Source organism: Solanum verrucosum, unplaced genomic scaffold (genome assembly GCF_900185275.1).
Source record: "Solanum verrucosum unplaced genomic scaffold, falcon-dt-bn FXZP01000049.1, whole genome shotgun sequence".
Lineage (NCBI taxonomy): Eukaryota > Viridiplantae > Streptophyta > Magnoliopsida > Solanales > Solanaceae > Solanum > Solanum verrucosum.
The window spans coordinates 8121307-8146810 of record NW_026020221.1 but is presented as its reverse complement, the minus strand read 5'-3'; the positions used below and the strand labels follow the sequence as shown (position 1 = coordinate 8146810).

Sequence of the window (25504 nt, the reverse complement as noted above, 5' to 3'; positions counted from 1 at the left end):
TTGAAGACCAGCCAAAGAAATCAAATCCTGTGTATATTTGTGTTGGTTTAGAAACACACCTGAAGCAACATTATGAACTTCCAAACCCAATAAATAAGTAAGAGTACCAAGATCTCTCATACAAAAAGAATCTTTAAGCTGCTGTTGGAGGCTAGTGATTAGTGAAGAATCAATTCACGTGATAATAATGTCATCTACATACACCAAAAGAAGAACACAACCTTTAGATGTTTTCTGAAGAAACAAAGATGAGTCAAATTTGCTCTGCTCAAAAGAACATTGTAGCAAAGTAGACTGGAACTTATCAAACCAAATTCTTGGAGCTTGTTTTAATCCATACAAAGACCGTTTCAACTTGCATACATCTGATGTAGGCGATGAGAACAAACCACGTGGAGATTTCATATAAATATCTTCTTTAAGATCACCATGAAGAAAAACATTTTTGACATCCATTTGATAAAGAGACCAGTTTTGTGAAGCAGCATGACAATAATAGTTCGCACCGTAGTCATTTTGGCTACGGGTACAAAAATCTCCTAATAGTCCACCCTATACTCTTGTTTGTTACCAAGAACAACCAATCGAGCATTGTACCGATCAAGAGTTCCATCAGAATGAAGTTTGATTGAATAAACTCATTTACATCTAATAGGGCGGACATTTGAAGGACATGAAACAATGTCCCATATGTCATTTTCTTTAAGAGCCAAAAGCTCTTCCTCCATTGCTTTTTGCCAACATTCACGCTTGGAAGCTTGTGAGTAACAAGATGGAACAGATATGTTGGATAAAGTAGAGGAAAATCCATACCAATTGGAAGTATGAGATACTTTGGAAGATCGCCGAGTAAGCTCAAGTGGACCAGATCTTGAAGAATTCTCAGATTCTAGTTGTGGTATAGTTTCAGGTGACAGATCAGTGGCGGAATAGGATAAAGTTGGCCGACGTCGTTCGTACATAAATCCAGGTTTGAAACTCTTAACATAAGATGATAAATCCTCAAAAGTAGGAAGAAGAGGAGAAGCAGAAGATTAATCTACAATCGTAGGAAAGAAATACTGATTCTCAAAGAAAACAACATTTCTAGAAATACGAAATTTGTGAGAACATGGATCAAAGAAAATAAAACCTTTTGTGAAGTACTATAACCCATAAAAGCACATTTAGTAGACTGTATAGAAAGTTTATTGCGCTGCGAAGGAGGAAAATGCACAAAACAAACACAACCAATTGTATGAAAATCACTATAGTTAGGATTTTGGTGATAAAGACAAAAATATGGAGACTCAAGATTTAGCACTTTAGATGTCAATCTATTAATTAAATAGACAGCAATAGACAAAGCTTCCACCCAATATTTAGATGGTACAGAGGACTCAAACAATAAAGTATGAGTGACATCTAAAAGATGGCAATTTTTTCGTTCAACAACTTAATTTTGTTGTGGTGTATATGGGCAAGAGTGTTGTGAGACAATTCCTTTGTCAAGCAAGAATTTTTTGAATTCATAAGACATATATTCTCCACCAGAATCAAATTTTAATAATTTGATGCATGTAGAAAATTGAGTCTCAATGTAAGCCAAAAATGTCTTGAACATGGAAAATACCTCAGATTTGGATGGAAGAAAATACACACATGTAAACCGACTATAATCATCTATGAATGTCACAAAGTTTTTGAAATGATCATGAGAATAATTGGTGAAATGTGTCACGCCCCGAGCCTACACCCTGGGTGGGACTGGCACTCGAGAACCATTGTTGGCCCCAAGCGAACCCTTGGCCTGGCTTACTTAACTCAGCGGAAGACTCTATGCATATTTATAATCATCAAAAGCACTATACTCACTTGAATAATAAAATACTGAGAATGTTTAAAAGTAAAAAATTCAACTTGTCCAAAATGGCAACTCAAGTCTTAACATATGAAATGACAAAAAAAAGACTAAAGAACTAACATATGACTATCTATGAAGCCTCTAAAACAATTGCGATGGATGTCGGGACAAACCCCACGACATCCTAATAAACTAAAAAAGTAATTGAAAGCAATAAAATGAGTCATCTGGAATGCAAAGAGGCTCACCAACAGACTCTGGAGTGCTCACTGGATCAACGATGTGTTGGATGCCGATCCTAGTTATTTGTGTCTGCATCACAATAAGATGTAGGCCAATTGGCATCAATACATTGAATGTATGAGTATGTGAGTTGGAATGCTAAACACAACATAGGCTTGAAAAGAATATAAAGCCTGGCTCAACTCAACACAACATAACTTAACTCATTTCAATATAAAGCAATTTAAGACAAGTGCAATATAAAGAAAAGTTGTTTAAAACATGATGTCAACTCTGTGTGTATGCAAAGATACATATAACTCTGAAATGTATGTAAAATACAATAAACTGTGTATATAAGAATACAATTACTTCTGTGGGAGTTTCTCTAACCGACAACCATCATGTAAGAGCTGTTGAGATGATTCATCATTTTGCCTCACGCTGCCTGGGCCGTCCTAAACCTTGCCGAGGGTATAGAACCTGAACTACTAAGTGGATCCACTAGTCTATGCTAAAAAGCTCTAAAGGAATCATCTAAAAAGTATGACCCTTTTTTACCCTTGATGGCTACATGGTTTATGGGGGCTGTGAGTTGTCTAAACTCTCTTCCATATCGGTGCTCAATACTACTCCCAAAAATGATATTAGCTCTTATGTTTAAAACATACTTCTTTCTGTGATTTGAGATTAGTTCTCAAAAACTTAGCTCAAAGGCTATCTTGGAAATCAAAGTTTTCTCTCTTGCTTCATTTAGAAAGCGATTACTCTTTTATGAAACTAGCCCGAAGGCTCTTTGGAAATCGAGGTTTCCTTTCTTGTTTAAATGTGAAAACATTTTATACCCTTTGGGAATTCATAGTCCCCATATACTTTTGAAGAAATGAACTTCAAACCTTACTCTTTAATCTTTACTCAACTTGAACTTTAAGTCTTAAAACAAAGTTAAAACATTTGGTAAAGACTTTTTGAAAACATTAAAGAACTTCTCTTGACTTGCTTCTTAACTTCTAACTTGACTCTTAACTTTCCTTGAATTGAATTATGGATTCAAGGATTGTGATTTGTGAAAGGAAAGATCTCATCATGTTCAGGAATGATTTTAGATAGCTAAACATGAGAAAAGATCAAGAAATCACTATGTGAGGGTGGCTCCGCGACGCGGAGAAGTATTAATTTTTTTCTTCGAAAACAACTTTTGGGGCAGAACGGTCTGTGACCGCTCCACGACGTGAAACAATTTTTCCCATGTTTGGGGAGCAGGTCCGCGACGCAGTGGCACTGCCCAGATTTGCCCGTCGAAATTTCTTTTTCGTTTTTCAACTCTAAACCCTCTAAACTCCATTGGTTCTTTCCCCAAACACTTAGAATCATCTATACCCTCAAATAACATCAAATTCCACTCGAAAACACAACTAAAAACGTGAATCAATCTCAAGAAAACTCCAACAACACAACCCACAAGGATTCAAACGAACTTCATTAAGAATTCAAGGGATTTACATTCAAATCAATATACTTTGCTGAAATTGAATCAAGTTGAGTGCATGGTGAGCTAACCCATCGCTATGTGATCTCACATACCTTGTAGGGATCACCCCCGACGAAATCCACAAGCTAAACTCGACGATTTTTACGAATCTTGCTTCTCTCCTCCTTTCTCCTATTCGTTTCTCTTTTCTCCAAGCCCTAGTGTATTTTGGTAAAAGCGTAAACTATTCTAATTCTGATTAGACCCTAACTTAATTACCAAAAATGAAATAACATAATAGGGCAAGGAAAAGACCAAACTACCCTTTCAAAATCCGGATTGGACTTTCCTTATTCCAATTGCCCAACTTCCAAAGGATATAACACACTCATACGAACTCAGAATCGAGCAAACTCAGTGGAGTTCGAAAGATCATTCCAAGAGCTTTCCTACCATATCTGGAAGTACCTCTAACTCATCCTGAGCTAGAAGTTATGGCCATTTGAAGTTGGCCAAAACTCAACTTATTCTAACTTAACAAAATTTCCAGATTTTTTTTTTCATTCTTTCCAAAAATGACTATTTCCAATTATTAGCTTCTTCCTAGTTATTTCAAATTGCGAGATGTTACAATATCTCTCCCTTGGGAACATTCGCCCTCGAATGAGATTACTCTTACTAGGCTAAGTGTGTAACTTGCAACATTCAGAAACACCCACAAGCAAATGCAAAACAACATGCCAACTTAAAAATAAATACTAAGAAAGGATTAGTACCTTAATTCAGAACTTCTCCAGATTCGAAGAGATGTGGATATCTCTTCTTCATATCCTCCTCAGCTTCCCAAGTATCTTCTTTAACAAATTGGTTCCTCCTGCTACCTCTTTTGTTCTCAACTTGCGAACTTGGCGGTCTAGAATCTAAATAGGAATCTCCTCATAGGATAAGCTATCCCTGATTCCAATATCTTCAGTTGGTATGATCAATGAAGGATCGCCAATGCACTTCTTCAACATGGAGACGTGAAATACCGGATGAACCACTGCTAACTCTTGGGGTAGCTCCTACTCATATGCTACATTACCAATCCTCTTGGATATTTGATAAGGTCCAATATACCGGGGACTAAGCTTCCCCTTCTTACCAAACCTCATAACACCCTTCATGGGTGAAACTTTTAGGTATAACCAATCATCTACTTCAAACTACTAAACCTCATAACACCCTTCATGGGTGAAACTTTTAGGTATAACCAATCATCTACTTTAAACTCTAACTCCCTTCTCCTAACATCAGTGTAGACTTTCTGACGACTCTGCGCCGTTTTACACCTCTCTTAAATCACTTTCACTTTCTCTATAGCTTGATGAACCAAATCTGGTCCTATCAACCCTGCTTCACCAACTTCAAACCATCCAATAGGATATCTGCATCTTCTCCCATAAAAAGCTTCATAAGGAACCATTTGGATGCTCGAGTGGTAACTATTGTTGTAAGCAGACTCAATGAGAGGTAGGTGATCATCCCATGTCCCTTTGAAATCAATCACACAAGACCTCAACATATCTTCTAAGGTCTGAATAGTGCGCTCTGCTTGCCCATCTGTCTGAGGATGAAAGACAGTACTTAAGTTCACCTTTGAACCCAAGCCTTTTTGGAATGACTTCCAAAATTGTGCAGTAAATTGTGCACCTCTGTCTGAAATAATGGAGACCGAAACCCCATGAAGTCTTACCACCTCTTGAAGATACAACTTAGCATAGTCTTCTGCCGAATGAGTAGTCTTTACCGGCAAAAAGTTGGTTATTTTGTCATTCTGTCGACAATCACCCAAATAGAATCATGCTGCTTATGAGACCATGGTAAACCTATGATGAAGTCCATAATAATCATCTCTCACTTCCATTCCAAAAGTTCTATATTTTGAGCCAAACCACCGGGCCTTTGGTGCTCTACTTTAACTTGTTGGCAATTTGGGCACTTAACAACAAATTCTGCAATGCCCTTATTCATAATATTCCACCAATATACCTTTCTTAAATCATGATACATCTTTGTGGAACCCGGATGAATGGAATATCTAGAGTTATGAGCCTCCTCCATAATCCTCTCTTGGAATCCATCCACCATTGGTACACACAATCTACCTTGATATCTCAATACATCATCTCCCCCTTGTTCAAAAGATAATACTTTTTGCTTTTGAACATTTGCCTTCAATTCAAGAAAAATTGGATCTTGGTCTTTCTTTTCTTTCACTTCTGACACTAATGAAGATTTTGCCCCATTCATCACTACTACTCCTCTTTCTGTGGAATCCATTAGTCGAACTCCTATCTTTCGCTAACTCTTTCTTTTCCTCCTCAACATGGGCAGTACTACCCATAGACAACTTGCTTAAAGCATCATCAACAACATTAGCCTTACCTGGGTGGTAAAGAATACTCATGTCATAATCCTTGAACAATTCTAACCACCTCATTTTTCTGAGATTAAGCTCTTTCCGAGGGAACACGTATTGAAGACTCTTATGATCAGTGAATACATTAACATGAACACCATATAAATAATGACGCCATATCTTCAAGGCAAATACTACGATAGCCAACTCCAAGTCATGGGTGGGGTAGTTCTTCTCATGAACTTTCAACTGTCTGGAGGCATAAGCTATAACTTTACCATTCTGCATTAATACACAACCTAAACCCACTCTAGATGCATCACAATACACCACAAAAATTAAGTACCTTCCGGTAAGGTCAAAATTGGGGTAGTAGTCAACCTCTTTTTCAATTCCTGAAAGCTTTTCTCACAAGCTTCAGACCATTGAAACTTTACTATTTTCTGAGTCAACTTGGTTAAAGGGGACGAAATGGATGAGAACCCCTCTACAAACCTTCTATAATAGCTAGCCAAACCCAAGAAACTCCTAATATCAGTTAGAGATGTAGGTCTAGGCTAATTTTGCACTTCCTCAATTTTCTGAGTATCAACTTTAATTCCCTCTTCAGACACAATGTGGCCTAAGAATGCCACAGACTCAAGCCAAAACTCACATTTCGAGAACTTGGCATACAACCCTCTATCTTTCAAAGTCTGGAGAACTATGACTAGCATGGTCTTCTTCATTCCTTGAATAGATTAGTATGTCATCAATGAAGATGATAACAAACATATCTAAATAAGGTTTGAATACCCTATTCATAAGGTCCATGAATGTTGCAGGTGCATTGGTCAAACCAAAGGACATGACCAAAAACTCGTAATGACCATAACGGGTTCTGAAAGCTGTCTTTGGAATATCACATTCCCTTACTCTTAACTGATGGTAGCCAGATCTGAGATCTATCTTGGAGAAACATGTGGCACCCTGAAGTTAATCGAAAAGATCATCAATTCTCGGAAGAGGATACTTGTTCTTGATGGTAACCTTGTTCAACTGACGGTAATCTATACACATCCTAAGGGAACCATCTTTCTTTCTCACAAATAAGACCAGAGCGCCCCACGGTGAGACACTTGGTCTAATAAATCCCTTATCTAAAAGATCATTTAACTGCTCTTTAAGCTCTTTCAACTTTGTTGGTGCCATTATATATGGCGGAATAGATATAGGATGAGTATCTGGGAGAATATCTATACCAAAGTCTATCTCTCTCTTAGGAGGGACTCCGGGAAGATCATCTCGAAAGACTTCTGGAAACACTTTTACTACTGAAACTGACTGAATATGAGGTATCTCAAAACTAGAGTCATTAACTCGGACTAAGTGATATACACACCCCTTAGAAACTAACTTCCTTTCCTTAAGGTACGAAATAAAATGACCATTAGGCACTGTTGAACTGCTTTTCAACTCTAAGACGGGCTCATTTGGAAACTGAAACTTGAGAACTCGAGTTTTACAATCAATTGAGGCATTACAGACATGAAGTCAGTCCATACCAAGAATGACATCAAAATCTATCATGTCTAACTCAATTAAATAAGCCATGGTACTCTTGTGATTGACGAAAATGGGGCAATCACAATAGACTTTCTCTGTTAGAATAGACTCACCAACAAGTGTAGAAACACTGAATGGTTCACTAAGTTGCTAAGGAATAACATCAAAACTCATAGCAACATAAGGAGTTACAAAAGATAAACTCGCTCCTGGTTCTAGCAAAGCATCAACAATAAAGTTAAAAACTTGGATCATACCAGTGACAACATCTGGCAAATCCTCTTGCTCTTAGCGACTATTGATAGCATACAAGTGATTTGTTCCTCCGCCAATATCGGAAGTAGCCCCTCTAGGTGCATCTCTGTCTGGTGGAGCAACCGAAGAAGACTGGGCTCTATTACCCCCATTACCATTACCCTGCTTGTTCTTTGGACATTCTCGCATGAAATGCTCATTCTGACCACACTTGAAACAACTAGTGGAGCCCTTACAACATGTACCTAAGTGGTTCCTACCACACTTAGCGCAAACATGAGGCTTACTACCCCCTTGCGCTATGCTACCCTGAGAATAAGTAGGTTTAGCTCTGAAATTCTGACTATTGTACTCACATTTGTTCTTAGGTGCAGGTGCACTAGCATATGATAGAGCAGGTCCCTTTTGTTTTTGTTGGAAGGATGACCGGTTGGCATTACTCTTTTGCTGCCTAGACTCATTCCATGTCTTAACCCTCATGTTCTTAAACTCATCTCTATCCCTCAGCTTCTCTTTCTCAACCTGCTGCACATAGACCAACAACCTTGAGATATCCATGTCATCTATCAGCATTGTAGTCCAACCTTCCTTACTCGACATACGAGACAGCCCAGCAACAAACAAGCTCATTCTACTCCTCATGTACGCAACCATCTCCGGAGCATAACGAGACAGTAGGGTGAACTTCAACCCATACTCATGAACACTCAAAGAATCTTGCTTAAGTGTGAGGAACTCTCGTACCTTATCCTCTTTCAGTTCTCAAGGAAAGAAACACCCCAAAAAAGCCTCTTCAAAATAAGCCCAACTCGCACGTGGTGCATCTTCAGCTCTACCCTCTTTCCACTGATCAAATCAAGTCCTAGCAACATTCTTCAGTTGATATGCAGCTAGTTCAACTCGCTCAGTATGGCAACATGCATAACCTCAAATACCTTCTTCAGTTCCTCAATAAAATTCTCCCGATCCTCAGTAGTGCTCGAACCCGTGAAACTTGGAGGATTCATCCTCAAGAACTTTCGGATCCTAGAAGTATCAACCACTTCATGTCTAGCTCCTATTTTTTGCTCAGCTTGGTTGGTCACAACTTGGCTCAATATCTGGATAGCCTCACGAAACTCAGCATCGGTAACTTCTCCTTTAGGTTGCACTTCATGTGCATTTGGTAACTCTTGTTCCTCAAATTTACGTCTAGCAAGGCAACCTCTGATAGCTCTTCATGGAGGCATGATTATTAGAAAACATGCGCAAGCACGAATTAGAAGGAAACTTTTTATAGATCAAACTCTAACGCACGAAATGAGTGTGAAAGAAGTGAGATAATTTTCCTAAATGTTGCAGCGTCCTAATTATAGATGTGGCGCGCTTCACACCAATAACTAGGACTCTACAGGCACAACTTCATAGATTCCCTAAGACTTTTGAACTATGTGCTCTGATACCAAGTGTGTCACGCCCCAAGCCTACACCCTGGGCGGGATTGGCACTCGAGAACCATTTATGTCCCCAAGCGAACCCTTGGCCTAGCTTACTTAACTCAGCGGAAGACTCTATGCATATTTATAATGATCAAAAGCACTATACTCACTTGAATAATAAAATACTGAGAATGCTTAAAAGTCAAACATTCAACTTGGCCAAAATGGCAACTCAAGTCTTAACATATGAAATGACAATGAAAAGACTAAAGAACTAACATATGATTGTCTATGAAGCCTCTAAAACAATTGAGATGGATGCCGGGAAAAACCCCACGACATCCTAATGAACTAACAAAGTAACTGAAGGCAATAAAATGGGTCCTCTGGAATGCAAGGAGGCTCACCAACTGACTCTGGAGTGCTCACTGGATCAACGATGCACTGGATGCCAATCCTAGTGACCTGTATCTGCATCTGCATCATAATAAGATGCAGACCAACTGGCATCAGTACATCGAATGTACGAGTATGCGAGTTGAAATGCTAAATACAACATAGTCTTGAAAAGAATCTGAAGAACTTACCTGGCCAAGTCAACACAGCATAACTGAACTCATTTCAATATAAAGAAGTTTAAAACAAGTGCAATATAAAGAAAGTTGTTTAAAACATGATGTCAACTCTGTGTGTATGTAAAGATACATATAACTCTGAAATGTATGTAAAAATACAATAAACTGTGTATATAAGAATACAATTACTTTTGTGGGAGTTTCTCTAACCGACAACCATCACGTAAGAGCTATTGGGATGATACATTGTTTTGCCTCACGCTGCCAGGGCCGTCCTATACCTTGCCGAGGGTATAGAACCTGAACTACTAAGTGGATCCACTAATCCATGCTAAAAAGCACTAAAGGAATCATCTAAAAAGTATGACCCTTTTCTACCCATGATGGCTACATGGTTTATAGAGGCTGTGAGTTGTCTAAACTCTCTCTCATATCGATGCTCAATACTACTCTCAAAAATGATATTAGCTCTTATGTTTAAAACATACTTCTTTCTGTGATTTGAGATTAGTGCTCAAAAACTTAGCTCAAAGGCTATCTTGGAAATCAAAGTTTCCTCTTTTGCTTCATTTAGAAAGCGATTACTCTTTTATGAAAACTAGCCCAAAGGCTCTTTGGAAATCGAGGTTTCCTTTCTTGTTTAAATGTGAAAACATTTTAAACCCTTTGGGAATTCATAGTCCCCATATACTTTTGAAGAAATGAACTTCAAACTTTACTCTTTAATCTTTACTCAGCTTGAACTTTAAGTCTTAAAAAAAAGTTAAAACATTTGGAAAAGACTTTTTGAAAACTTTTAAGAACTTATGTTGACTTGCTTCTTAACTTCTAACTTGACTCTTAACTTTCCTTGAATTGAATTATGGATTCAAGGATTGTGATTTGTGATAGGAAAGATCTCATCATGTTTAGGAATGATTTTAGATAGCTAAACATGAGAAAAGATCAAGAAATCATTGTTTGAGGTGGGTCCGCGACGCGGAGAAGTATTTAAATTTTTTCTTCGAAAACAACTTTTGAGGTAGAAAGGTCTGTGACCGCTCTGCGACGCAAAACGATTTTTCCCAAATCTGGGGAGCAGGTCCGCGGCGCGGAGGCACTGCCCAGATTTGCCTGACGAAATTTCTTCTTCGTTTTTCAACTCTAAACCCTCTAAACTCCATTGGTTCTTTCCCCAAACACTTAGAATCATCTATACCCTCAAATAACATCAAATTCCACTCGAAAACACAACTAAAAACGTGAATCAATCTCAAGAAAACTCCAACAACACAACCCACAAGGATTCAAACGAACTTCATTAAGAATTCAAGGGATTTACATTCAAATCAATATACTTTGCTGAAATTGAATCAAGTTGAGCGCGTGGGTGAACTAACCCAATGCTATGTGATCTCACATACCTTGTAGGGATCACCCCCGACGACATCCACAAGATAAACTCGACGATCTTGACGAATCTTGCTTATCTTCTACTTTCTCGTCTTCTTTTCTCTTTTCTCCAAGCCCTAGTGTATTTTGGTAAAAGCGTAAACTGGTCTAATTCTGATTAGACCCTAACTTAATTACCAAAAATGAAATAAATAATAGGGCAAGGAAAAGACCAAACTACCCTTTCAAAATCCGGATTGGACTTTCCTTATTCCAACTGCCCAACTTCCAAAGGGCATAACTTACTCATACGAACTCAGAATCGCGCAAACTCAGTGGAGTTGGAAAGATCATTCCAAGAGCTTTCCTACCATATCTGGAATTACCTCTAAATCATCCTGAGCTAGAAGTTATGGCCATTTCAAGTTGGCCAAAACTCAACTTATTCTAACTTGATAATTTCCAGATTTTTTTTCATTCTTTCCATAAATGACTATTTCCAATTATTAGCTTCTTCCTTGTTATTTCAAATTGCGAGATGTTACAAAATTCCCCAAACATCACTATGAATGACACTAAAAGACTTTGTAGCACGACTACGAAAATTAGGAAAAGGAAGAGTTTTAGTTTTGCCTAATTTACAAGTAGAACAATCAATGGAAGCAGCTGAAAATTGATTTTTATTTCTCAATAAACCAGAATTTGATAAATGAGACAACAACACAGAATTTGGATGTCCCAGACACTTATGACAATCCTCAGTTTTACTAGCAGTAGAAGTACAAGCAAAATATAGACCAGGAGGAATGGAAAAGTGTATAGGAAACAATCGTCCAACTTTAGGCCCCTTTGCGATTATTGTCCCCGACACCTGATCCTGCTCAAGACAACCATTACGAGAAAAATTCACATCACAATTGTTATCTACCAATTGTCCAACTGAAATAAGACTAGTTGAGATCTTTGGTGAAACAAAAACATTCTTGAAAGTTGGAGTAATGTCCCCAACCTTGGTAATGGTAAATTACAACCATTGGCAATCTGTATTTGTGATGGACCTTGATACTTACAAACATTTTTTAGGATACTCATTGAGTTGGTCATATGATTGGAAGCACCTGAATCAACAATCCAAAAATTAGATGTAACATTATTACCTTGTAATCCCAATACTGAAATGGTTGACACAATCATTTGTTGTACCATTTCAGGAGTAAGAACTTGTCCTGAAGATGAGTTATCATTAGTGGAACCATTTATCCCAGCTTGAAAAGCATTGATCCTACGATTTTAAGGGCGTGTGGGACACTCTTTGATAATGTGTCCTTGTTGTTTACAATAATTACAAAACTTCTTGCTACAATTGCTAGCAATATGACCATATTTCTTGCAACTGTAGCATTGAGTTCTACTCATATCCCTGCCCTTTCCTTTATCTTGAGCAACAAATGCAACAATGACATCATTCTTTCTTGAAAGCATTTTGTGTGACAAGACGTTGCTCTTCACGAAGTAATTTTCTAAAGCAAACATCCAAAAAGGGAGACGAGTCACGATTCATAAAGTTAGAGCGAGCACTCTCAAAGTCGAAGCGTAATTTCATCAAAAATTGGCCTCACTTGCTTTGCTCATGAACTACCTGAATCACTGATAGAGATTCAGTAGGTGTTTTGGCATAGAGAATATCTGTAAATTCTGCCCATAAGTTCTAAAATCCAGAAAAATAATCCTGAACAGAAAGACCTCCTTGAGAGTAATTAGCAATTTCATACTCTCACTGAAAGCGTCTTGCGTTATTATCTTGGTTGTAAACCTTTTGTAAGTAATCCCACATGGCCTTAGCTGTCTTGTACGGCCTGAGATTAAGAACAATAAGAGGGTCAATTGACCCTAGAATCCATGTCATCACCCGAGCATCTGTAAACTAACATTCACCTAGCTTTGTTGCATCAGTAGGAGCAGGATCGCTTCCATCTATAAGGCCCCATAGTTCTTTGCTGGTGACAAACAACTTGAACTGAAACTCCCAAGAAGAATAATTTTTTTCCAGTGAAACGAACATTGAAGGATTCGAAGTGATGTGAGAATAGCTATGAAAGCTACAAAGACTCAAGAAAGCAGCTAGAATGACCAAGAACAAAATTTCCAAGTGGTAGGACTGATTGTCGATGAACAGTCAACCAAAAACCAAGATTTTCAAAAAAAATAAAATAGAAGGAACCACAGATGACTCTATGAAACAAGATAGCCAAGAGAAGGCTCTAATACCATGTCAATTTTCTATTGAATGCCTCTCAAAGTGAGAGAGTCTTTCCATTATATAGAGAAAATAAAGATTACACATCCCTAAAGATCCGCCATTCCTATCCCTAAAGATCAGCTATTCTATCTCTACAAATCTGCTATTGAATCCCTCTAAATCTGTCTTGCTATCCCTCCAAATCAACTATTCTATCACAATGTTTATTCATTTGATTCTACAACAAATGTATATGATCATGGTAATTTATATCACTACATAATTACATTAATATATACAATCATTTAGTTGTCCATCATGCTAACAAAAACATGGTTAACAAGCATAATCAATAATGGATCTCCATTTACAACAACTGAAGCATGGCGAGCTCATGGATATCACAGTTGGAGGGGGAGGTACTTACCATCAGAGCAATCCCTTATGTACAAATTTAACATCTTAAATTTCTAAGAAGCAAAAAAAAAAATGCCCTAACATCTTAAACTATGTTTCCTGTAACAATCAAATACCGGGAGATATGGAGTAACATTTTTGTTTTATTTATCGTTATACACTAGTAATAAATGAATTAGTTACTCAACAATAGTTGCTAGCGGTCTGAGTTACAATGGAAAGTATGTATAACAGTGGCAGATTCAGAATTTTTATAGAAGGGGTTTGAATCATATATAAACAACATAATTTGCTGCCTAAGCAGATTGAACATCTACTATATATACATAAAATAGTTTTAACCATGTATGTAAACAATGTAATATTTTCGTCAAAGAGGGTTCAACATATGTATTTTTTTAACAAAAGGGATTTAGATGAAACCCCTCGGGCCCTACCTAACTCTGTCTCTATCTCCATATCTATAGTCACGGCCAGAATTTAAAAAAATAGAAAAAAAAAAACTAGTTTACCAGGAGATTTGAGAGCAGGCTCTCCTTTTTCTGCCATTGTTATTCACTGTTCACAAAATCATAAACAACCAAAAACACAAACAACAGTTGAGATTACAAAAGGACATGAAAACTACAAAAAAACTAGGAGAAGAAGAAGAAGTTGAACCTGAAGGGAAGGGAAGTGAAAATTGAAGCTATATGGAGAGTGAGGAAAGGCACAAGAAAATCATATCATCATCATATATCATATATCATATCATATATCATATATTATATTTTATATTAAAAGTGGGAAGAATCTAAGTCAAAAATTAAATTACGAAAATGCCCTTTAACTATTAATCCATGTTCTTGAAATTATTTAAAATATTACTTTTTCATTTAATATTAAATTTGGGATTCAATGAATTTTGACTGTTCGTATTATGGTAATTAACACTCTTATTTTCAGCTAGACTTACAATTCAATACTCATTATTAAATTGTAAGTTATTATTAGCAAGAAAAAAAAAACAATCTTTACATCTTCCACATAGTAATAGTGATGATTTTTCATAATCATAGTTACTACGAATATTTTAATAATTAATCAAAATGATTTTCCATTAAACATTTAATAAATTTGAATTCTTTTACATATTTTATCCTTAGATTATAGTTTTATTTCTACATTACATTTAAATGTTATAAATTATTTAATAAATAAAATATTAAATAAAATATTAAATAGTAAATCATCATATTAGTATATATAAATTACCAAAAACTCTTCATTATGTAAATGTAAACTCCCACTAATTATATTCATTATGTTTTGAACTCTCATCTCTCATTGATAATCTCAAATGAATTAATATCATATTTATGACAATTCTTTGTGTTCCTCAATGCTATCCTATAAATAGTGACATTTGACACAATAATGTACACACTTAAACCAATTGAAAAAATATATATATGAGAAAATCTCTATGCTCTCTTCTCTGGTCTCTTTTTTATTTGTTTAGTTTAACATTTATGTCTTTTTGTTTGTTGTTATTGTACAACTTTCTATTATTGTGTTGTTATTATTATTGAGAATTTACCATGGCTTGTTGCTTTGTATACATTAGCCTAGCATGTGGTATTTTAGTATCCTCATTTGAATATTGAATTTATGCAATAGTTAGTTATTTTTACTTTATGCACTTTTAGTCAATTTTATGATGGATTTTTTTTCCGTAAATACCAAAGATTTGAACGGAAAAAAATATGTCATTTGCAATATAAAATTTATATGAAGTATTTTGGGATAAATGTGCAACGCACGTTATCTAGTGTAAATATAATAAGACACACACAAAGACCTATAAAATTGTTTGGTTGTTTTATTTAGACATTCAGATTTTAACTTATCATATATATATATATATATATATATTACTATAAGTGGGAACAAAAAAAGTTAAAAGTTGAATTACGATTTTACCCTTATTATAAATTAAAATATTATGAAACATTTAATTATTTAATTTAAATATTAAATTGTATCATTCTAATTAACATGTTTATGACTTTTGCACTTCCTTAGATTAATTCTTAATTGAAATATCTAATTTAATAATATTTATCATCTATAATCTATATGTATATAATAATAAATTAATAATAATAATAATAATCCAAAAATCTCTTCATAAAATGTATAATTAATTAAATATTAAAATATTAAACAATAAACTGACCATAGTATACTAATTAATACTAATGATATTATCATCTTATGAAAAGACAATGCCGTCATTGTAATTACTACCGGTTTAAAGCTAAAAGAAGAGGAAGGGTTGATATTAATTTATTCATTCATATGATTCATTTTTGGTCTTTTCAAATTCCCTGGATTAATGGTGGAAAAATATTTTCTTTATAGAATTTATATAAAAAGGCCTAAGTTCTTGACATTACTATTGATGTTATATTCATAGATGATTCACAGTTGACTTTAGCCTTTTTCGTATTTTTTGTAAGCTGTGCACTATATTTTTTTCCATGAAGCAATCATTTCTCTTTTGATTTGGATGAACATATGTCATTTATCTAGAGAACATTTGTAGCATAAAGGTAAGGATCATACTTCATTTATCTAGAGGTACGTATGAAAAATATTTATGTCACTACTTTTATTTATTGATTTGGATGAACATATTTCAAAACTTTTTATTGCTGTTTTTTTTCTTACTCAACAAAAATATTAAAATTCAGTGGCTATGACCTTTTGAATTACTATAAATTGCATCTACTATCTTTAAGTTATAATTTATTATACAGTCTACCTACTAACTATATTTAGCTGCTCAAATTTACAAGTTTGGACAATCATTTTCCATATATGCAATAATCAAGTCATTCAGATAGGTTCATTGTCAATCAATTTCAACTTGCACTTTAAATGGCACAATTTTCACTAATTTCTATTTTTTTTTGTAGGAATTAACTCAACAAGTCAGTAACGTTCTATAGGTTTTAACCTTTGATCAGTAATACCCCCCTATTTGAAGTGAGAAAAATAGACGTACACTATATGCTTCTTCCTTTGTAAGAATTCACCGCTTAGTGTATTATTAATCTATTTTTTCAATAAAAATACACTAATTTATGTTAGTTTCTTCACTTACATTATCTATCATAATCTTCCTTTGAGAAGTCTATGGATTTTGAGATGCAACAACAAACTAAAAGATAAAAAAACATGATCCAAAAATGGTAGATGGACTGCATGGGGAAGAAGAAGAAGAAGTCGAGATGGTGATATCTAGGTGCACTTGAATTTGAGAAGGCTTGATTTGAAATACGAATTTATTTTTTATATGGTGTTTCATGCTCACACAAAATACATTGATGTTGGCTTACTATAACACTATATTTTATAATACAATATACATATTATTCAACTAATATTTAATTTTTTACCAAATTTCAGATTAAATTATTCATATAAGTAAATCAAATAAAGGGTACTTATACATGCACTTATGATTTATATATATTAAATTATTTCTCTTAGACAACTTCAACAAACACTACTTTCATGTGACAATAACTACTTGATGGGCCTCAAGTATTTGAATCCATTAGTGGTGTTGCTCATATCCACACTATTTGTCGTTGAAATATCATTTAGGTAGAATATTTGATAGAGTAAAAGCACAAGAAAACGTTCTACAATTTGTTGACTGTATACAACTGCTAACTATAGTAGTAGTTATCAAAGTATTAGAATACAATGCTGAAGGAACTTTCTTTCTTTTTAAAACTAAGTGGATCATTTCAACTTCATTTGATATTAACTTTTGGTGTGATGTACTTTGTGATGATAGTGAATATCGATTGAACTATTTATCAATTGAGCATGTATCCTTCACTTTCAGTTTTGGTGTTATTTCTAATGTCTTAAGAACTTTAAACTATTAGCATCGAATATACGTGCAACGCACGTGCCCAATACTAGTACCAATTAAGCATAAACACATATATAATCAAGTGTTCTATTAGATCTTTTTAATTCAAATTTTGAAAAACTTTTATGATGGTTAGCTTGAGATTATGCATATATTTTTTTTCCAAATTAGTGTTGAAAATATATAATAGAAATAATTTATCATGTGTACAAGCAGAACGAATCATAATTCAAAGTGTTTAAACTAAACTCACTAATAATTTTACCTACTGATGTCGTAATAATTTTGCATTTAATGGAGACCAGTTAAAAATAGATGGAGTTCACGTGTATTATTTATTTATTTACTAGTAAAATTACCCGCGCCTCGCGTGGGAATTTAATATCACGGAATTTAAAAAATAAGACTTAAAACCTATCTGTCATTAAAACTAAAACACTATATTATCTTACATACAAGATTACGTAGTAATAAACATTAATAATGTAAAGGAAAATGAAGATTATAACATCTTATCATTTATCCTTAATAACATAAGCATAAATTAATGACTGTAAAAATACATACCAGGATCTGTAACATAAGCAATGATGTCAGTGAGCCACTCAACAGGAGCAAAATACATGAATATTTAATTGTGCAGAAGAAGAAGATGAAGTTCATAATTTTCGTTATTTTAAAATGAGAGGAAATCCCTCTATTTATAGACAACAAAGAACAAATGTTTATTGTGCCTTATCGGAAAGGTCACAACTATCTGGAAAAGTTGCACCCCTTCGGAAATGTCACAACCTTTCATAAAAGTCACAACTTTACATAAAAGTCGCAACTCTTCATTAAAGTCGCAACTTTTCATAAAAGTCACATATTTTCATAAAAGTCGCAACTTTTCATTAAAGTCGCAACTCTTCATTAAAGTCGATCGCAACTTTTCATAAAAGTCATAACGTTTTATAAAAGTCACAACTTCTTATAAAAGGGGAAGGCTACTTTTGGAAATAAATAAAGTAAAAGGGAATGATGGTCCGTCAAGAAGTACAATTTTAAAAAAAAATGCAAATTAACCATCACAGCCTCCACGTGTTAAAATATGTATTAAAAATGTATTAAAATTTTAGCCCTCAAGTTTTTAAACTGCTTAAAATGGCATTTAGATGTTATTTTATTTATCTTTTATGTGGGTTGTCAAAATTTTTACATGGTGTGCTTTTTTATTTATTTTTCTACGTGAAAATATACAGAATGGTGTGCTTTTTTTTTTATTTTTCTACGTGAAAATATACAGAATGGCAAAGCGTTGGTGTAGTGAGTGACATGTTATAAACTAACGCCAAAAAATTTACCTTCTGATGATTTTGTATTTATTGAAAATTAACACATAATTCAGTAAACTTAATACAACAAAAAAAAAAAGAAAAGATTTTTGTGACTTACCGTTACATATAAAGTTCATAACAACATGTAGAATTATCCTTAACAATCTACCCTCTAATGAAACCGCTTAATGGAGATGAACTCCATGTGTACAATTTTTTAAGAAAATGTGCAAAGTTAACCATCAAGGGCTCCACGTGTTAAAATATGGAGGAAAGCCCCTTAAAAGTTATCAAAATTTCAGCCCTCGAGTTTTTTTAATGCTTCAAATGACATTAAGATGTTATTTTGATTATCTTTTATGTTGGTAATCAAAACCTTTATATAGTGACTTTCTTTTATTTTTCTACATAAAATTTACAAAATGACAAAACATTGATGTAGCGAGTGACATGTTATAAACCGGGGCCAAAAATTTGGCCTTCTGGTCATTTGTATTTACAGGAAAGAACACATAATTCAGTAAATCTAATATATCAAAAAATAATTTTTTGACTTACCATTACATATAAAGTACTTCATATACACACGTAAATCATCTATAACAATCTACCTTCTAATGATACCATTTGATGCAGCCCTAATTAGAAATAGATGAACTCGTGTTTATATTTTTGTAAGGAAAATGTGCAAAGTTAACTATCAAGGGATCCATGTGTTAAAATATGAAGTAAAAATACTAAAAAAGTTGTCAAAATTTCCTCAAGTTTTTTAAATGCTTAAAATGGCATCTAAATGTTATTTTAATTGACTTTTGTGTTGGTAGTCAAAACTTTTATATAATGGCTTTCTTTTATTTTCTACATAAAAATTTACAAAATGGCATAGCATTAGTGTATTTAGTGATATGTTATAAACCGATGCCAAAAATTTGACTTTCTGGTCATTTGTATTTATTGGCATTTCACATATAGTTCACTAAACTTAATATAACAAAAAATAGTTTTATAACTTACTGCATTACATATAAAGTTCAATAACTACAAGTAAAATCCTTAACAACTCACCTTTCACTGTCATAAAAATTTATCATTTAATGGAGCCCTAACCAAAATTAAATATTTGTGATTGGTTATCTGCTGAATATCTTGTGAACTATAGTGTTTGAATCTAAATTGTTTGCCAAGGAATCACACGCTGAAAACTCTGGTACTTGATATGAACAATGAACCTTGCTAAAACCATCTCAAATTCTTTTTTAGTTTCATAAAGTGTAAATGTAGCTGGGACGACATACAGCAAGCGTCGACAAGCAGAAAAAAAATGGCTGACCTAGGGTTTCCTTCCTAGCGAGCAGCTGCACAGCTCTCATGGCTGCTACGGCCACTGGACGGCCTCCTTTCGAGGCTGTTCAGCCCGCCCCAACACCCCAAACCACCACATACGCCACCCTTTTCAATTCCAATTAATACTATAAATCCTAAACATTCTGCCCTAATTAACCTAAAAACAATCGCTAAATCAATCGAAATAATTCATGGAGAACCTACTATCACGTTCTCAATGGAGGAAAGGCAAGACTTTATGATTGAAGAGGGATTGCATCAAGCAATGGTGTTTAAATTATCCCATGGTGCGCCAGATTTGAAGGTATTAAGGTCAATTTTACCGAAACATCTTGGTACCAAAGGCAATTGTTTAATTGGCTTACTTGCTCCAAGACAAATTTTGTTGATATTTGATCAATATGAAGATTATGTACTAGCTTTATCTCACTCAATTAATTATCTTCTCTACAATGGAGATGAGCACCAATGTAGGGTTTTTCCATGGTCCATTGGATATAATCCTAAGGAGGAAACAACATTAGCTGTGGTTTGGATTTCTTTACCGAACTTATCTCCAGATTTGTTTGCAAAGAAGGCTCTGCTGTCTATAGCATCGGCAGTTGGGAAACCAATAGCTATAGATGAAGCTACTCAAATCAAGTCAAGACCTAGCACAGCTAGGGTCAAGGTTATACTTGATCTAATCAAAAAGCTTTCAAATTGTATAAGATTGCAGTTTGTGGATGGAAAATCTAGTAAGTTGATCGAGGTTTTTCAAGAGATTGTATATGATAATCTACCTTGTATTGCAATTATTGTAAGCGCCAAGGTCATGATGAAGATAGTTGTCGTTTGATCTCGAAAAGAAATCAAAATAACAAACAAATTGATGATACCATTGAAGTTGCTTCAAAAGGTACTATCGATAGTGAAAGGTATCAAGGTGATGCGAGAGAAATACTAAATGAAAAAAGAAAGATTGTAGATGTCGATCAAAGTAAAACTACTTCTTTAGATCGACAATTGGTTGTTGTCACTTCTGAGCAAAACCGTGCACACTCACTTGATGTTGTTACAAGTAACATTGGTGTTCAAACAACTACCAAAGACAAAGGGGGAGCACCAAGAGTTGGGGTTGATGCGCCGCGAGTTGGTTCATGAAAAAAAATAATGGATTCAGGACACAAACTAATGGATACATCTGATGTTGAAGATGCTAAAAATTCTGGGCAGTATGTTTTGCAAGTTGAAACCAAGAATGCAACTAAAAAGGACATTGGTTGCACTCAAAAATTCAACTAGTAATCGGAGCCTTTCCCTGACTAGTCAAAATAATTCTACATGTAGTGGAAAGGGTGCGACTGGAAATTTTCATGACAGTGAGAAGAGGCAAGATATTGGTAATGCCTCAAGAAACCTATTATGTTCGAATAGTTTTGATGCTTTATCGAAGACTACTGGAAAGCAAGTAAAGCTAACAGAGAATGACAACAATTTGATCCAAGAAAAGCAGGTCTCACCACCTACTTTGAATAGCAAATGAAGTCCAGAAGCTCCCGTATTTGTGCTTAAATGTGTGATTGCAAAGAAGAATGAGTCAAGGGCCTTAGTGTCAAATACAATTGATTTGGGTGAGGATTCTCTTGATGAAGATGAGGAAGACAATATGCTTGATTTGGGCGAGGATTCTCTTGATGAAGATGAGGAAGATATGCTGGACATATGATTTGATAGAGTGGCTAGGGAAGGAGATATATCACCTAGGCAACAAAGAAGTCGAAGCAACAAAAGCAAAAAGAAGACACATGGAAGACAACATAGTTGAGACGGTAAAATGACTGAGGAGTTTGTTCCCAGGTACATACTGATGCGACAGGCAAAGCAGAATCATTTGACAGTATCAATAGGTTCAACAAGATCCAATAAATCCATAAAGAAAGTATAAATTATCAAGTGTTGTTGGATAGGTTTGAAGAAGAAGACATGAGAAAAATACTTCAAGTTACTTTTGATGGGCAATCAATCTTTCTTAATTCATGCATTTGTAATAGAAAGTTAGAGGCTAATAACTCAACTTTCTTCTTGATTGACATATTTTTACATTATTTAAGCATTAATTAATATCATCATGGAGTGTATTATAAACTCTGTGGTGATCAGAAAATACTTAGTTCTCTCTAGCTCTTATTTCTTCATGCTTGTTAGGTAGTAGACGGTAGGTACTTCATTAGGATTAGTAAGGTAAGGCCTAGCCCCCCTTGCTTGCACTTATTTCTATTGATATTTTTATGTTTAATAAAAGGCCACTAGACACTGTCTAGTGGTAAATTTGCAGAAAAAAAAAGTAAATGTAGCTGGGACATGAGATATTGAAGTAGTGTATCAAGATTCTACTATTTTGATTCTCCAAAAATGTTGATCAACTATAGTAGATCATGGATTATGAGTGTTACATGGTCAAATCTTTTATATGAGCCCTAAAGTGGCAAACCTTTGACATGAGCCTAATAAGGCTAAAGCATGAACATGAACCACTAAGGCTAAAAATATTGAGTAAATGATCCGTAAAATAGTTATTTTACAGTATGAGCTTAAGGGAGTTAGCTGGTTGACCGAGAAGGCATAAATCTAAATGATTGGTGCCCAAGAATGCATTTGCCGACGTAGCATAGAGATCTTTCCGCAAGTCGGATAACTCTTTTTTCTTCATGTGTCCAGAAAAGAGATAATTATGGATCCTTGTTAGAAAATGATCATGTCATGTCCTATGTCCGGCAAGGTATAGGATGGCTTAGTTGATCTGGCCGAGAGATCAGACTCCATGCACTCACATGGTGATATATGTCGATTCACCACTTGCTCCCATAAATAACTAAAAAGTTTAACTCACTTTACGTTGAAAAATACTACTTTAGCTTGTGCTATTGTATTTTATTGCTTTACTAGTTCCCCTGTAATGTGGCCTTTTGTTTGATGAAAGAAAGTTATTTTATCTTTCTTTTGTGAAAGATTTGGAAGCCACAAATGTGGAAATTTGGTAGCCATATTTGTCAAAGATTTGGCAACTATATTTGTCAAAGATTTGGAAGCCACCATATTTGATATATTCACATTGAGATGTTGAATATTTTGCATCTTCCAAAGACTTCATCCATGACATCAACAAGCCTATTTTTTTCTTTATAAATAGGGAGCTTAGACATTAGTTGAAACACACCTTGAAGCATATGAAAATATTTCATTGTTTTCTTTCTTTGTCTTTCCATTAAGAGTAATTTTGTAAGAGAGTTTGTGTTGGGAAACACTTGTGTGAACCCTTTGTTGGAGTGATCTTGTGAGGTTATTCTCTTTGGGTATTTGGGATTAATTAGAGTATTAACTCTAATTCTATACTCTCTTTTGTACTCTTGTTGATATAGTGATATTGCTCCTCTCCGCTTGTGGACGTAGGTCTATTAACCGAACCACGTTAAATTTGTGTCTTCTTTTATTGCTTTACTTTCGTTATTATCAACTTACTATTGTCTTTGTTATTGTCATTACAACATTGTTTGGCTAAATTCCGCACTACCCAAGTTCTCGATCCTAACATCCCCTTTTGTGGTTTTTCATACCAATACATTTCATGTATTGATCATCCGTGACCAGGCACATCACTAGGATCCCTCTCGTATACTATTGGTGAGCCTCCTTTCCACTAGGGACAAGTTAGATGTATTAGTTTTTTTTATGTTTATTTCAGTATTAAGGGTGTACCAGGGCATTGTCCCGGCAGATTTCTATCATTTAGTAGAGGCTTCACAGATTATGTCAGATGTCAAACAATTGATTTTGTTTTCCAGAATATGAGTTTATAACTTTCAGTTTAATACATTTCTGTAGTCTTAATGTATTGTGATGAAAACTTCCATCCTTTAAGGGATCGCGTTTCACTTGATATTGTTTTCCACTTTGTTCAATTATTATAGTTTCATGCTCATATGATATACCAGAACGTTCGCTCGTACTAGCAATAGTGTTGGGTGTGTGCCACGTCCAGGGTCTCGGCTCAGGGCGTGACACAAATAAATTTGTAAAATTTAAATGGAAAGTGTCTAATTTGAATACTTTATTAGGAGTTGAGATATTGAATTGAAAGAAGGCTTAGCTAGAGTATCAAAATGAAATATCCAACACTTTGGATGTCGGTTATTAAGAGATGAGTTTCAATTCATCTGTCCGTTGGCTCCATATTAAAGATGTTGTGCTTCAATGCATGGTTATACAATCTTGAATGTCTTGCAATAACTCGAGCTGTTTGATCACAGTTTTTCCAAAACATCTTCTAGTATTGTTCTTGAAAGGTCCAAGCACATTCTTTTGATAGAACCTCTTCTGCTATTTTACTTGAATTTGTTGATATCATTGTCGATTCTTCTCTAGCATTCTTCATTGTTGATAGAACAGGAAAAAACATTCATCCGAATGGAGATGCTAATCGTAATGAATGGTCATTGATCGTGGCTCGTAGAAATGGGTGCAGCAGGTGAAAATGCCAAAGTTGAACTTATTCATCATAACTGGAGCAAACGGGCTCTTTCTTATGCCTCCTACAAGTTTGAGTCACAGCCTAAGTTGCCGTTTCTGACAGAAGCATTTAATGAATTCCAGATTCCCGGTTTCTCTTTGAATCTGCAGATTGTAATTAAGCAAAAAATCAGCAACTTCTTAACTAATAATCCTGAATAGAGTGCAGTATTGGGGCACGTTTGAATAGAGGAATGTGATTTCTAAATTCACTAAATCGACTATTTGAACCCTTGCACTTATTGTCAAATAAATCTGTTCCCACATAATACAAGTTTCATGATTTGCGGTAATTGAAGAATACTCCTTCAACACAAGAGTCACAAGCTTTCACTCCAAGTGCATCGTAACTGCTGCTTGGAGGGCCTTTTTCTTTCCCCTCAGGGGAACTATCTTTCAATATTAGACGGTGGCGTTTGGACCCTTTGGGTATTGAAGAAAATCTGCCTTGTAAGATGGGTGAATCTCAATTTTTGTGCCGGAAGAAGATGAACAAGTCATTGTAGAGAAACAAAGCAAACAGAAAAGAGAAAGACGAGAAAATTATTTGTGTTTGTCTACTTCCTATTTTTTTCAAAATCGAATTTATGGTTAAATAAGAGTTGAAT

At 34.8% G+C, this 25504-nt stretch overlaps 1 protein-coding gene across 1 annotated transcript in view; it reads right to left on the bottom strand.

Moving 5' to 3' along the window:
- The window catches only part of LOC125831700 (beclin-1-like protein), a 170267-nt gene that overhangs the window by 50041 nt on the left and 94722 nt on the right, over positions 1 to 25504 (bottom strand). The window lies entirely within an intron of this gene.